General features: G+C 42.3%; 1 protein-coding gene across 5 annotated transcripts in view; it reads left to right on the top strand.

Moving 5' to 3' along the window:
* Window positions 1-17055, top strand: part of LOC111254352 (uncharacterized) — a 50851-nt gene that overhangs the window by 9513 nt on the left and 24283 nt on the right. Inside the window, exon 1 of one of the 5 annotated variants that reach the window (XM_086974723.1) lies at window positions 14796-14814. The exons of the other annotated variants lie outside the window; for them this stretch is intronic. The gene's annotated coding sequence lies outside the window, so the exon portion shown is untranslated. Of the gene's footprint in view, window positions 1-14795; window positions 14815-17055 lie in introns of those variants that run through there. 5 annotated transcript variants of the gene reach the window in all.

The following is a 17055-nucleotide window of genomic DNA, read 5'->3' as shown; positions in this document are numbered from 1 at the left end:
ATATGTTTAGTGTTAAAGGCAATAAAGAAGGAACTTTAACTGTCAGGAAAGGTGACCTGACACGGCCACGCTTACGAACAGGAATCAACGTTCAGCCATCGTTCTTAGCCTACGGTGACGTACATTTTTCTTTCTCTGCAAATTCGAGCCGAAAAATTGCGTTTAGAAAAGCAGCCCATTTTTCCATCTTGTTTTTTTTTGTTTTCTATTAATTCCATGTGTCGGTTTGTAGATATAGTGCGGGAGGAAGAAAAATGTCTAAAAGGGCCATTAGGTCGCATAAGTTCACATTCTGTTTAAGGCCGCTCTGTTGAAGTATGCTATTTACCTCTTTAGAGTCCTCATCGTTCTTAAGGGCAGCAAAGGTCAGTGTAAAAACTGCTAATCAATTCCATTTCTGCCGGCGACTTACACTTTTCTTATAACCCCATGCCGTTTGTCATTTGGCTAGCGTTACAATCAAAGCTAATATAGGATCTGAACAGGAATTGGCCTATAACGTCACCATATATTCTTGTAGGTGCACTATCAACACGTCATATTGTAAGCGTTCCATAAGGACTGCTGAACAACAGGAAGCTATGATAGATAGGTATTGCTGCGTAGCGTATCTGTGTTGCCAATATCTGAACCGAGATTTTCATCATTCGGTATTGTCTGTGAACTAATAAGGACTAATACTACGAGCCCGAGGCCGACCCACACGACCGTTTCTAGCCTTCGGCCCATTCGTTTTAAGCGATAATACAGCTATTGGATATAAGCAAATCCTACTGTATCGGAGACAAATGCGTTCTCTTCGCAAAACCGAACTCGTAAAATAGAAAACGTACTCCGAAAACGACATGACAAATTAATATACATATCTGCGACACTTGACAATCTTCGAAAAGCAATACGAACAATCCGCGTTCTATACCAGGCTATAATCTAGAAGTAATGCATTTTGCTAGTCAACCACCAGCCATATATATATATAGACAATGAAGCCATGTCACTTCCTTAGGGATGGCTGCATGCGTGCTGCTGAAGACTTTGTCAACTTCCGACAACGAAGGTCCGGTCCCTCGCCGATGGGTTGCCGGAAGCGGCTCGGGAATCGACAGTAACATATCATTTGCATCAATTGTAGTATATTCATACTGACCACGCCAGCTAAGCTGGGTAGATTTATTAATACCGTTGTCTACATCTACTGTGCTAAGTTCTGGGAGTAATTCTTCCGGTATACCATCAAAGACATGCGCATTTGATTTCGAGGCAGTTGTTGAAGGCCTACCCGAGTGAAACGCGTGAGTTAGCAATAGTACCTTGCAGATCGCCAGGTAACAATACTCTATGCATATATATGCTGGAGTTTATGAGTGGTCCTAGTGCCAACGTTAATACATCGAAGTCATGCTGCTGTCGAAGGTCCAGTGCTTAGCCAGTGCAAAGGTACGCCAATAGCGGAGGCCAGAGAGGACGATGGCAAGAGGACATCGCGTTATTGATACACGTTGTTTTATACATCACACACACAACCGCTGTAGGTGTGTATAGCTGTATAACACATCGGCAAAATATTTTATCGAAAGAAGAAAAAACAATGACTATTAAAAGTACCGAATGAAATGACAACTTTTGCTCATGGAATCGTCATAATAGACAACGCTTTACTCGCGACCGCAAAGCGCTGTTGGTTGAAGTTTGACAATACGCTTTCGGCGTATATGCTTGTCGTATTATTCCTTAGTTGATGCATGTTACGATGTACTCAATGAGTGATACTGACGTAAAACTGACTCGTGTTCAATATACATTTGAAAGAAGACAGCTTTTTTCTGCCGTGGTCTCGAAACACGAGTCTACATATACAGGGGTTTGTAATGGGGTAGTTATATTTCGTACAATGCAGGACGAGTTGAAGGTACGGAGGACAATACAATACGAACTACTAGATTAGGCGATTTTGTAGGCCACAGTGCAACTAATGAAAATCCTATTCGTACAAATGAACCATTAAATACGGTATCGCTATGGCGACAGCGGCGTATGTTGGAGGACTTTATTATAGTAGATATAGTATTTGAATGAGAAATCGCTTCGGCCAAGACGGTGTCGAGATCCACCGAAAGTTCTCTTGCAGCATTGGTGCCAATTGAATTACACTCGGGTTACTGTCGATAATAGGGAAAAGAGCAGTGTGAGATAAAAACAACATTACATTATTATTACCTTATCCGCAATAGCATAGTATCATACTGTAGTACATTTCCATCGTACTACCGTTCGCACGAATTTCCCACTTATGACAAAAAAAATTCAAATTATAAAGGCTAAATTACTCCGCCTTCCGTCCCAATATTCTGCGATACTGTGTCACGTCTGCGTTCATGCTACATGTGTTTTGTATGTGTGACCAAAATATGATTCCGTCAATTTTTTAGTAGGGGAAGGATTGTTGGTTTTATTAGGATGACGTTTGAAATACATCTCATAGTATTATTCTCAGAGGTCATTATATTTATGTCGTTGAAAGATCATTAGTACAGATTTGGGGCAAATCTCACTTATTGGAAGTAGTAGTGGAGCAGGCGGTTTCCTCGCAAAAAAAGTGTCAAATACGTTCTGTGAAGCGATTTTATTATAACAAACGTGAAACACGAAAATGTCTATATCTAATTAACTACACCTTCATCCCGTATAATTTGCCTTTAAAAGACGTCCTAATGTATTTTGCGCCTGTTAGCGAACTAGGCCGCTGTGACCGAGCGATGAGATACGAATGGCTTAATCACCATCCGTTATTTTTTGATTAATCCCTATTTAACATTATCTTTATCAAAAGAGGCTTGAAATAAACTGAAAAAGATCAAATAAATATGAAACGGACCAGAGTATTCTGTAATAGCAAATGCATAAGTGATGTAATTGTTTGTCTTTTATTATCGTGGAGAAGTTCATGTTCAATATGTTAAAGTAGCCGAACGTTTAACGTTTTAAAGGAGCAACGTAAAGCAGGTATTTAGTAAGTAGCGAAAAAAAAATGCGATAGTATATAATGCCAATAAGGCGTCGCATTGTACAGTGAACTAAAAGTAAATAGAAATAAAATTGATCTACTAGTAAATAAAAGACATCCTTCAAGGAACTCTATTAGTATTTGAGTTTATCGTCCGTCCGCCAGGAGAATTCATGGTCTTCCACTTGTTCGTACGGATTAGACCAAAAAACCAATGTCGGTTAGAGACAACCGAAAAAGTTAGGTATATTTCTCAGCAGTAAAATCAAGACTATTCAGATAATGTCGTACTGTATTTGCACCCCGTAACACCATCGAATGTTCAGCTTTAAGAGAGTGGTCAATTAGATCGCGACGAAAGGCACCGTATCCATTATGTGCAGTTGAGACCTGGAGCCCGAACCCGAACTGTCACTCGTAGAAACACACAGAAGTGGATAATAAAAAAAGTTGACTTCCAGAGCAAACGGTACACACATATATATATATATATATATATATATATATATATGTAGTTTCCGCTCGAGTCTATCTCATTCAATGCATTCGGAATTGCCCACGGAAATGAACGTATATACAGTTTGACAGGAAGACTTTCTCGTGTACGGGTATCACTTCCTTATTCGATATGTGCACTATATTACACCTGGGAAACTACTAAAAAGTAATAGGGTAAAAAGACATGACGCACGTGCCCTTCCCATAGATATTGTAGAATATACTGAAATTGTTTTCTAATTCTCACTTTCCCATGTTCAATATGTTAATTCAATAATTTACCGAATCGAGAGAATGGCCAAGTGTCCATTCGAGCGTCTCTTTCAGATTAGGCTCCCTAACCTATATGTGACCTTGAGGTTAGTGCAGCCCCTTTTTGGAAAGCACGTCACTGGTAATGCTTTTGTTCCTGATAACAGATGTGCGTCGTATAAACAGCTGTAAACCATTTTTCGCTAGGTCCTCATGCGGGAGTCGCTGTCTGCTGTTGCGCCTGCATCTGCCCTACCGTCGATCTAACTGCCTGTGAATGGTCGTAGGCGAGGGGAGACGGTTAAGGGCAACTGGCGCCTATACCGGGGACCACGATTTCGTTCTGGGACAGCTTGGAACAGCCCTCTCCGTCAGCCAATCAACGAAGTGCCCGTGCTACTAGTTTGGTGAATCTAGTCCAAGATGGCGATGAACTCATATCAAGTTGAGTTAAGCCCGCTCGCCACGCCCTTTGGCCATGCACTTGGAATGGATGAGCATCGGTACAATTAGCAAATGAGTGAACTTCATACTGATTTGTTCTGTTGCGTAAGTTAGCCATTTACCTTCATGAATTCCGTAAGCATGAGTCCAAGAAGCAGATTGCAAGTTAGTCTGCAATAGTTTCTGTATTAAAAAATTCGGAGACCTTAAAAGCCAATTCGACGACGCGGTGATTGGGCTCGCCTGTCTGAACTAGACAGAGCGGTTTATTTGACCCGAACCTCGATCTATTATAACGATAGGATTACGCGCAATCAGAGGGCGGGGGAGGTGGTGAACACTCATTCGAACCTTGTCACAGGTCAACTGTCAGGAGTGAAGAGGTTTGCTTGGCTAAATTGATTCGGAGAGCCTAATTCACCCTCCAGTCTGATCGAGCCAATCTTCTGGTAAGGTTCACTAATAATACCGACTGAGATAAAATAAACGCAAGCAAACAGATATTGCTTTTTTTTTGTGCCTCCAGTGAAAACAAGCTTGATGAATGGAGAATTTGTTATGAGTAGTAGAAAAAATAGCCGAAACTGTGATCAGTTTATCGAATCAGCGGACGTGTCTGACATATTGATCACGCTGAATTAACCAGACCAGTTGAATCCTCTTACAAATGTTCGTGCTTCTAAACATACGCCCGTCGAACCCTATATACCATTTCGCATATCTTATTATAATTAAGTCAGTTAGAGATATATCGCAGTTTTCGATTTTGCTCTATTACCGAGCCGGTATGGTGCGTAAAACATTTATACTTCACATTCATCCGTGAAGGGAGAATCTTGTTGCAGGGTCGAAATTTGGATTTTCCCTTTTCTGAAAGCAAAGAGCCACTAGCTGCCAGGTGGCGCCGTACGTAGTTGGGACTGAAGCTGAGTCGCTTCCTGGACAGCAGCAGGAAGACGTTCTCATCTCGTAACCCGAGACTCAGTGGCTCGTCTGGACCCTCTTTACTCTTAACCCCATAGGTCCTTCTACTTAGACTAGCAGCAGGAGCGCACGGACCGAAACCCCCCGGTGCTCTCACTTGTCGCCAATAACGGAAATTGCGTCGCTTCACAGGCCATTGCGCCCGCAACGCTGTTTGATCCACCCGCCTTCAGTGTCCAGTGAAGCGACACGGTACCGCTCATAGAGTTTACTCTGTAGGACTAAGGTTAGGTTGCGTCCGTTAGCTATCGAACCTTCAGGGAAGGTTCGGCTCGAGCTGTCCAGTAACGGTGTCAGCGAACACGAGACTTTAACTACTAATACTATCATAAACAGTAGTTGCTTTGCTAAAAGTTCTACAACATCAACAGCGATAGTACTGATAATGGTGGCGATAACAGATGTATGTTACAAGGCCTTATCTGTTGGTTGGCTACTTTTCGGAAAGTACCTCCGGCGCTTTTTTTTAGAACAGGTCATCTATGAAGGCAGGGACCCAGGGCAGCTAAGTATTCAATTGTGTTTACGTAACGTGCTAAGCGTAGAGAGGCATACTAAGGCACCGGCATTTTTATGCGATTCTATGTTAGTTTAACAATTTTTCGGACAAAATATCCCAGTACGCGTTTAATGTGACATGAGTTTTTGTTGAATCCTGGTTTCGGAAAGCGGAACAGCTGCTAAACTGAACTCGTTTAAACAAAAATTCAAGAATCATAAGGACTAGTGGAAACTATATAACCTTTTTAGAAACCTTCCCTGCGACCACTGAAATACTTCTCGCAGCAATTCAGCTATGATAGAAGCTTGTCAGGCTCACCAGCTATCGGGCCAGATGGGACGATCAATGGCATTAGCAATACTTTAGGTTTAACTCACGATAGCGTGAGTTTGCCTGAAGAAAAGGCAGCGTGTTTATATTATACAATCGCTGCAATAGATGGCTGATCATTTACGCTTTTTAGCATGCGGATGTCTTATTAGACAACTGTGCTTTGTGTAATTGACAAAATTCATATTGCTAAGCCTACATTTCGTAACTAACAAAAATTACATGATCTATACAATGTACAATGCGTTTGCATGGTTTCATTATGGCTTACAAAAAAAAGACTAGGAATTGAGACACGAACGGTTTTTTTCGCCCTACTTGCCTAGGACACTGGTGGTCCTGGATTGGTATTAATGTCACGTTCGCCTTTGTATTTACATTATTGGGAAAACGTATGGGCGCGTACCTTTGGTAGCGATATTATAGCATCGATTACCGCTGTTAATTCTATGGCCAATAGTTCATGCTCGATAACCCATAATTACATTATGCGATACTATTGCATGCTTCAGTTTCGTTCAGTACAGTTTGTTTTGTTAACTATAAATTAGCCATAAGGTAATTACGTAAGTTCACGTATCTATTTGTCATGTTACGGCCCAAATAGGTCAGTTTCACGGAACAATAGAATACGGCCACTCATGCAACACTCCTTTTTTTCGTGCACTTTAGTGGTAAATGATCACAGATGCATCTCTTGACTACAACGCTAAGCGCTAAAGGGATTTAAAAAATAAACTACGATTATTGAAACCAAGCGCTGTTAGGATGGGACCTAACGTCTACTTCGTCGAAATGTACCTATTCCACTAAGTCTTTAAAACGTCCTGTTGTTTTGATATACTGCTAAGGGCACAAACAAAATAGCTTAAGATCCATTTTCCTAACATCGTCAACCTGTGAATGAACGCGTTCCATTCCGTATCGTACATATACATACGAGCAAAGATGAGATTACAGGTTACGCGGCGATGACGTCTACAGCCCTTCTCGGCGCCAGAAAACAGATAAGAAAGCTAGAAGTGCATTCCTTGCTAAAGTTTTTGACTTTAGATGGGGTATCAACGAATCGTGGAAGAGATGCTCTATATCTTAGCATCTAGACCGAATGAGTAACTTTGCCTGCCAGGATGCACTTAAAGAGATGCGAATTCAGGACATTGTAGACTGACTAATTAACGAAATTTAGTTTTAAACCTGTAAATGTAGGATTTTTCCAGTTTGTATAATATATATATATATATATATATATATACAATTAAGGTTAAATATATATAATATTTGCACCTGAGATTTTATGCTCGGGCTTCTCCAAGAGTTTCTCCTAAATCATACAGCTGAAGCACACATCCATGAGCATGTCACTGATGTTCTAGTTTCAAGCTGACGAACGTAGCGAAAACATCAAGAAAACCGGAAGTCGCCAACGGGAGAGTTGCGCTTAGTCTCGTCTTAAGTTCCATGACCCTGCTTTGGTGGGCAGCAGACCGCAAAGATAAAGACCTGCGAAAGCGAGTGGTAAGGAACAGCTGCTAGAAGCTGCTACCAAGCTCCAGTCGTTTTCGCCGTCGGACGACACTGAGTAAAGGGCAACACACAAATTGCAGGCCACATTGGCCCAATTAGACAGAGGTCGAGTAGAGTTAATGACTTCGCAAGTCCATAGTGTTTGGCGGGTTACCGTTAGCCTCTTAAAACTGGAGGCAGAAAACTTAGTCTTCAGCTGCATACAGAGCAAGGAACAATATATCACCGCCTTAGTGTCTTTGCATACCTCCAGTCAACCTATAACGTACGATGTACCATGGAGAGACAACATAGTCTTTTTATGTAGACACAAAAGAGCTACATTGGCCATAAACAAATAGTGAGATGGCAAGCGTAGCGAGGATAAACGGAATTATCTTCTTTAATAGGAACGCACTGAAGGAATGCTGCTTTTATCCATTTTTTCTGTTTGCTAGTTTTTCTGTTCGCTAAAAATAAAATCTTCTTTTAGTTGGATCAATATGCATGCGCATTTATAGCCACATCAATTTCCAAAGGATTCTCGTTTTTAAGAACACATCCTTTCTTCAGTGACTACATATGTATTTCAGTGTTGCAATAGGTAATAGGGGCCCGCAATGGCTAGAAACTGCAAAAATCAACAACTAACATTTTTATCACAACGGATTTTTAGCCTTCTCCGAGAAATGTGTTGTACTTTGCAGTATCACCATAAAAATTTTCTAAACATATATCTATTTACTGAAACCTTGACAATTACTTTCGATTTTCGATACGACCAAACGCTGTCTTGAAACTCCCTTGTCTCAAGGAGAACAACGAACGTGACGTACATGATACTCTCTCAGACATCTTCACCTACAGTCACGCTAAAATTCTAAGGCAAGTAGTGATATCTTCCCTTCGAAATCTTTCCGGATCCGTTTCTTTTGTCGGTGCTTTGTCGATGAAAGTCAGAGATCATTGTCGACAATGACATAATTTCACTACGATAGTCCTCACAAGAAGCTTTTCCCTCTTTAGACTCACTTGTCCGACGTAAGCAGCCGCGCCCGAACTAAGCGACCGATAGCTCCTAGTGCCGTGCATCCGTCGTTCAAGTCGGCTCCGCCGTGCACTACCTATGCTTAAGTGCCAGTAGATATCATCCCCGCAGGCGGTTTCGTAGCACCAATTCGCTCTTCCTAGAGAGCCTGATCTAGGCAGCTTGAACTTTGTCAGCGGTATCGTCATTTCCTCCCATTACTCCCACAAATATACAACTATGTATGTACGCATCCTGATTTGATGCCCCTTAGCAGAGGGATATCTCCTCTACCTTCTCACACTCCTGAGAGAGAATAAGCAATCCTTGCCTCATCGTCAGGTTGCCATGGCGTCCTGAAAGCCTGGAGCTACGGAACGGAAACCTACGGATGCCATCAGGCAATCGCGTACTCTTCGTCGCTATTCGCTATTTTCTCACGAGCCGTGCACCAAATGGACGAACGGAATAAACGGCGGTGAGACGGCGGCGGTCGAATGCCTTGCAGTAGCTTTGAGCAGCGAGAAGTGCTTCTCCCTATTAGAAGATCACTAGGTGGCTGACTGGATGTGCTTGACTCGTTGTGTTCCTACCAACCAGTCTGCCTGGCTTCTGGTATTCTATTGCCCGAGGCACAGTAGACGCGTGCCTGTGTCTTGCTCCCCTTCCTAGCTTCTTATGTATGTATGAATCCTGCTTCGTCTGCTTTTGATGGTGGCATCTACCTCGAGAGTGACTTCGTTCTTTCGTATCCTACATCCGATACGTTTATTCCGCTATGCCGATTTCAGCCATTGGTGCTGCTCTGATCTCGAGATACCACCGGCACGTGCCGCAGAAGATGGAAACCTGACGATCGATGGAAAATTGTGGATCAAGATCGTTTTTATAATGCGTTTACTGCCTGAAGCCTATGAATGCACACACAAGCTTGTCTGACAATACAACACAATTGCTTAAATCTTCCTGAGTTCCTAATGATTCTCTGCAGTGTTCTTCAGTTCAGATAGCCAACTAGATATAATGGTATGGGTTAAAATCTTCAAAAAAAGCAAAATTATAAATGTATTTTAAAATCGTAGTTGTTTAATAGCCTTTGAATGACATGTGGCGTGACAAAGTCGACACTAGGTGTTCGTCAGATGCAATGGTCATTGGCATTTTCCATGCTGAACGAGTAGCTTAAAGAGCCGACAACATAGTACATAATCACCTATCTGAGCAGTAAGCCTACCGGACAGGAGACGACAATAAACCTAACATAGGCGCTTCTTCTACACTGTGTAATACACTGAGGTGCCCAGCGGCTGCCAGCCTACCGACTCACACCCTACCAACTTTGCCTATTTTTTTTAACTGCGCTTGCTCAACATTGTGTACTTTCCTAGTACGATTATATTGAAAGCACTAGCTGGCAGTAGTTGAGCTATTTTGAACGGGTATCTACAATGTAACCGGGAATAGTACGGGATGTGCAGGGATACTCGATTACCTCTTGTTGCAAATGTCAGAAGCGGAACAGGCTGGGGGCGGACGTTCAGCTGGATTCGTCGAGCCAGGGGTCGTACTCTAGCAGAAAACATCAAGTACTAGGATCTGTCGCGTAGGTGGTAAAGTCGACGGCAACATTGCAACCTGTCGCTGTTACCACGGCAGTCAGCGTTGGCATGATACCACCTCTCTACCAGTCGCATGCTCGCCTGCCTGCTTTCTCGCCCGGGCCAGCCGCAACGTCCGTTATCTAAATTGGCGCAATTGTAAATGCCTTTGCTATTCCCTCGCCCCCGGCCCGAAAGCCGCCTCGCCACTGCTCGGCTCTGGCGAAGAACTCAGAGGAACCGGATGGGGGGCGTGAATTGGGTCGAGCGTTGGGAATGCCGCTGGATTTCGCATTCTGCTGTGCGGCGTGACCCCCAGAAGGGTCACACAGCGACAGACTAGTGGGGAGTGGTGGGCGAACAGCAGGTCACGTCCTGTTGTTATAATATAATAAATGATTAGAATACAGAATGGCGCGAAAGAGTAGCAGCGAGCTCATGGAGTCGTAGAGGATCGCGGCACAAGTACAGGCATAGCTATCGGCCATCAACCTAAAGGTTTCATTTAACTGAACAGTTCACTTCGGCGACAGAATGTTTCTCCTTAACATCACTTACTTCTTCGCAGAAGTTTTCTACTCTAAGTACGAAGAATAAGGCAGGAAAAAGACGACGACGAGGGCCTGGTTCAAAGGAACTAGGCAAAAACGTGCATTATTGTAACGCTTCTCTCGGGCGGGTCAAATAGACAATGCTTGCTCATAAGCTTTATTATGCAATGCTAATGCCGTGTCGCACTCAAGACATTTATTTGACATTCGAATTGCTTAATAACTTGAAAATTTAGTACTTGAATATGGCTATGTGGGCAAACTCTATGAAATACCTAATAGATGGCGCTTCCGTGATGTTTCCACCATTCATTATGCCTATTAGTCAGCTAGGCCTGTTCTTGATCATTCAAGAAGCCAATGATTTCGCTACGTGTTAATCTCGGACGACGGTTCGGTTGTACCTTAATGACAGCGTATAATTTTAATCGCAATATAATATGTACAGCAGAGGGGTCGGTTTCAACTCCATGAGGTTATGGACCATATAACGATTGTTTATAGTCACAAGGTCATCTATAGACGATTATGCGTCTCTAATCGGGCAGACTGGTTCTGTTGGGTCTTGAGCCTACGAAATTATTGTCTCATTATAGCTGAATAGGCAAACAACGACATGGTCAAGATCCGTAGCGCGATCAGACAAAAATGCCTCTTATTATACAATTCAATCGAGCGATTCACCCTTGAAGTAGCTTGATGATATATCAGTTTACTACGCATTGAAAAAAGAAAATTGGCTTAGAGTTGCTGCTATATATGGTACATGGCATGTTCGTAGTTGGTATTACATATTAGCGTAGCTTAAAATAGCTACTGATTGGAGGTCCTCTCAAAGGTATTAGGCATAGATCGATCAAGCAATAGTCTTTACGAGTTATTAACGATTTCAGCGATTCTGTGTCTTTTCACTCGGTCTGGTGGACAGATAACTTTTACCCTTAAACTTTTAGTATTCCTTAGGTTCAAATGATTGAATACGTAAAGGGTAATGCCATTCTTCTATATATATATATATATATATATATATATATATATATATATATATAGTGCTGAATAATAAATCCTGTTTTCCTATTCTATAGTGATAAACAAAACTGCTAGGACGTACCGTGTTCAAAACATGTTATACATTAAACTGTTAATAGATAATGCTACGAATAATCATTGAACTGTTTTTACGTTAGGCTATTTTATTATATCTACGAAGGCTAATATCGGCGTACGGGAACTGATAACAAATGTCAATTTTTCGTGAGTTTGTATTTACTTGTTATAGTCCATAGCCGAGAGTAACAATAGCCTGAAATCTATCTTCTCTATGTCAAATCTACAACTCATACGTGAGAGCTGAGAGCGATTATGGGCGTATCGAGTCTGATTAGCAAATAAACCGTTGCGCTTGCGAAACTGTACGTACGAAGCTCCCATATATATAGTCTCTTGGACTATATACAAGTGTTTGTGCTTAGAAGTATTTTTTATTGGTGCAGGAACATGTCGGACCTGAGAGAAAAATCGAATCGTTGTTGTTCGGGTCAAGCCACCTCGAAAGGCTGTTTGCTTAGTAAAATCCTCGTAAACAGATCGCTACAACGGTCAGAGCATCTGGGAAGACGGCAGAACTGAGCTTATCGGGATTTAGAATGCGGCGAATAAGGCTTACTACCGCCAGCAATTTTTTCTCCGTATTGGGTACGTATGCTGTCGTAAGAAACGTACCAAGAACGCCATTGGATTTGGGACGCCGATTTCGTACGGGCGGGAGAACCCTTGCAGGGGAAAACGATTCAGAGTAATTAAGCTAGTTTTAATAACCACGTAATAAACATAACCATATATGCCTGTCTCCTTTTGATGTGATCTTATCTATCATAGCGATTAATTTTAGATGTTATAGATTGCAAGTGGGCTGAATTTCGTAGGCACTCGGCACGATCTGATGCTTAGTGCTGATTACGTTATTTGCAGTTCAGATTGCAGAAAGTCGTCCCGCTCCGGCAACGACTACTTTACTGTTGTGACTGGCGTTACTGGTCGCTTGCTCGTTCCGATGAGAGAAAGCCCCTAGAAATGGTACCCAGGAGTGCGTATGTAGATCTCTCATATTAAGCAGCTTTCACGGCCGACCACCTGTAGGGTTTCACTATGGGCCGATAGCGGAAGTCCGGGCAACGTCGTTACAGCCGGTTCGGGCAGCAGGGGTAAATCTGCCCACCGATTTGCCTAAACCGGGCATCAGTTACGTTCACTAGTTTATTGTACCATTGTTCGTAAAGCATTTCCATATTACAGTACAATTGTCGAAAACGTTTTTGCAGGTTAGTCGTTGTCGAAAATCCGCAGTGTTAATACAAATAATAGATGCGAATCGTCGGATGAGGCAGAAGATAGGGCGATCGTAAAAACTGCCCTTCTGATTAAATCGGGTTTGGTGGAGTTCGTGATGGGCTCATAAATCCTTTTCTCAGGATCCTTGATAGTGAACTGTGTACTGTAAAATAATAGACTCGCCGTATTTATTCGTATGGCGATTGCAAATCGTTATCTTAATAAAAAAACTTAAGCTAGCATTTTCGAAGAATTACTGGATGGTGTCTGTCTACATTATAAACTTGGGGTTGGCTATTATCGCGTGGGTGGTCGCATCAGATAAACGACTCTGATGGAACAAAGCTGTTCCCAGTAGCGCAATATCTACGAAGTTTCGCTTCTGTTTCAGTATGCCTCGTTGGCTGTTAACAAAGGCTAGTTGTCTCAGAAATCCTATACTTGAGAGATTTCGTTTAGTCGACGCTTTTACATAGATGTTATTTGAAGATTACCAATAAAATTATATATTCACTTAATTCGTCTCGGTTACGGCTCAAGATCGTTACTATTTATGCTGCCTGTCATGCTATAGGCAGTTTATAGTTAGGAAGTTTTTTAAATAACCACCTTGGGCACATTTACTCGCATGTTCTTAGCCTATATATAATCGTAATTATAATATCATGCGTTTTATACAGTAACTTTGGCTTTTGATATTGTACACCACTGATAAGCTGGAGGGGCTATAGGTTTTACATAATCACGGGGAAAGTACCCGATAGCATATGTTGAATATTGGAGCTGGTAGCGAGCGCACTTCTACCAGTACGCTACATTGACCTTTTAGAGCTGGAGGTCAGTAACAAGTGTAAAATCGAATGCGATCCATAATGAGGGGCGTGCCTATGTTAGAGAATTGTTTGCATTGATCTCGCAAATATGCTGCGATTTATTTGAAGCTGCAACATAATCCTCTAACATGTCCACAGTTTCACGAGTTTCAGTACTGTCAAAAGTTAGCGGTAGCGGTAATAAAGAAAACTAAACGAGAGGATTCCGTGCGTCCAGCATTAAGGAGCCTGTTCGCAAGATCGCGCATCATACGGTGTGTCTTTTCGATACTAGAGTTGACTGCGATACAGGATACAAAAAAGCATGAGTGAGACGACCCTCTTTAAGAAGGGAGTCTTTTAGAGATATTTGATTTTTGTTTCATTGCATTGTAACATCGATCGGAGCAAGGATAGATGGAGCAAAGACTACAATGTTCAACTCTTCGAAAAATATTTACTAGGATGACGTGTGCTGGTGACGAATTAAGGGTATGCTGTAATTGGTTTCTACAACTATAAGAGTTATCACTAGTAACATAATGGAGCGTTGCATTCTTTTTATTACCTTTAATCTGTGAGCAATACAATGACGCTCAACAGACGTACCAACTAACCGTTAAACACGGTTCTCGAATCGCAGCTCCGGCTCTTAGCAATGGAACGATCGCTTATCTACAGACGCACGTCAATCGCCTGCACCCTGGTGCACGTCATGACGCTGTCATCCCGCCCTCCTTCCCTTTTGCACGTTCAGTAACCACGGCTGTTGCAAAGATAGCAACATCATCGTCGACACAGACGTATCCGTTCCGATAATGAAAATAATAACATCGAGCAAATACTCTCGAATATTCCCTTGCCTCTGCCTAAAGCTACCGGTTTGCTGGTCGATATCATATAATTGGCCATGCCTCAAGTAGGGGCAACGCCGTTACCGATACTGAACGTTCGATGCGGTTGGGCCTATTAATGGTGAGTGTGTATGTGTGTGTGTGTGTGTGTGTGTGTGTGTGTGTGCATGTGTAGGTGTATATTGCTGTCTATATAAGCGGATTCGACTGTGTGTGTTACGTCGGCCCAGACGCTCGGCCATGAGCCGTTGGTTGAAATGGAGCTTGTTGTATTCAGTCTGTCTGGACGAAACATTGCTGGTCGTTTACTCAAGTCGGTTAGTGGTGTAGAATGTGGAAGGAGGTTTTAGCCGAGTGCTCGTAGCCCATTGAACTCAGTCTCAGCGTTCGTTGTAGCCGGCGCGTTATGAAATTTAGCACGCTATAGTCTGCAGCGTGGCGGTTTCCAGAAGTAGGAAGGCGGGCAATTTTGAAATGTTCATATTAGACAAGCCGCGAACGCAAGAAATGAAACTATAATCCAGAGTATAACGCTAGTGGACAAAAAGGAAAGATGAAGAGCGAGACATGGTAATTAATGAAATGTAGTATGCGCCATAACCAACATTGACTGTCTTAAATCAACTAGATGTGAACGATATGTAAAACAACGGTGTATCTAGCGTTCAGTAAAGGCGAACAGTATTTCCTCCAGTGATCGATAAATCGTGTGTCGAACTTTCGAAAACTTCAATTAAATATCTGAAGGAACCGGCAATGTCCGGCTTATAGATCTATACATGTCGATGCACAGATTTAGTACCTTAATCCGAACGTGGAAAGTAAAAGTTGTTAGATTTCCACACAAATGCATACTTATTTTAGCTCTCACAAATTCACATTTTTATGTCGTACTTAATTATTCGTCGCTCAGCCATAATTACAATAGAATTTAAGTGAAGTAGTGTGGAACCACTCTTCTGCTTGACTGGTCCATAAAGCCAGCGTCAACGACCGACATCGAATGCTGAAATTAGCTACCTACTCTTGAACGGTGGTAGCTCGAATAGATAACTGGTAGTGTTAGGAGTGAGATTACAAAAGTGGAATCAGTCAACGTCACTCGTTAAGCAGTTAAATGTGCCGTTATCATCCTATCAGAGAGTGCCATTAGCCCTAAGCTGTTGCCTTCTAGTATAGGTTTATGCCCCTTGCAACACCTCTTTCGCTCTGTTCAAATGCCTCCTAGTGATGAGCAACTATAAGAGCAAATCGCGCCTCAGAACATCCGACGACACCGACAATTCTCGCCTCAATCGTTTAGGTGGAAGATATTGACGCACTACGAATAAACGTATCCATTATGGTAACTGCTCGGTACGTCCGTTAAGTCCTGGCACACTAGCGCAAGGACAATATGCAACAACAAAGCATCTGCTTGGACTATGCGTGTGTAATACCGTGAGTAAGAAGTGATGGGTACGTTATTTGAAAACGAAAAGCGTTTTCGAAGCCAGTTCACTACACATATTACACAATGAGACAGATTCCTACAAGGATATATTTTTTTGGCTATTATTAACTAATGAAAATTATTTAGTTCATAAGTTATGTCATTGCATGGAACAGAAAATCGCTTTTACCTTTTTTGTTGGCCTTTAAGTTTTACCTAAGCTTAGTGTTTGATCAGTTTTATATTAAAGCTAAACGCTTTGTAAGAACACCTATTAAGTGCATCGAATAGGCAGCTTTACATATACTCTATATGTATCAGTGATATCGTTCTCGAAATCTTCCAGGCGCCGCCGAGTGTTAGCTATTACGTCCTACATTTAAGTTTCTTTCGTTCTTCGTTTTTCTGTAGCTACAACCCCGGCTCTTTTATCAGTCCGGAGTCTAGCCAAACATTTCTTCCCTGCCATCCATGCACGTCTTTGCCATCTCAGCCGTCTGTGCGTGTGTTTATCCCCTGTCGTTCAATATGTTACATGTCCGTTCCGTGTACCTTTGCATATATCGTAACGCGGTACGATAGGACGCCTCTGATTGGGATTACGATTCAAAGCTCTCCACACTGATCTTGACTGTGACCGCATGAAGTCCTGGTTGTCTGCGTACCGTTCTGCATTTGCTCAACGTAATGAGTAAACACTAGCCGTCGACTAGCCTTCGAAAGGCGGTTCTGTTTTTCGAAGCTCCAGTGGCACAGTCTTTGCTAGTATGGCTGCCCAAAAACGACATACGAAAACGAAGCCAATGACAACGCTGTATTCTTGTTCAGTTTCGGAAGCTCCCACAGAGACCCGCAATAGATACACAGCTGTTGCTGTGAGTCTGCGGTGTTGTACAGCCATGGTCTACCAGCGAGCCCTTGCCAACCTCT

The sequence above is a fragment of the Varroa destructor genome, unplaced genomic scaffold, assembly GCF_002443255.2.
Source record: "Varroa destructor unplaced genomic scaffold, Vdes_3.0 BEIS01000007.1, whole genome shotgun sequence".
In the NCBI taxonomy this organism is placed as follows: domain Eukaryota; kingdom Metazoa; phylum Arthropoda; class Arachnida; order Mesostigmata; family Varroidae; genus Varroa; species Varroa destructor.
Note: the sequence above shows the minus strand (reverse complement) of the source record. Positions and strands in the feature narration are given on the sequence as shown.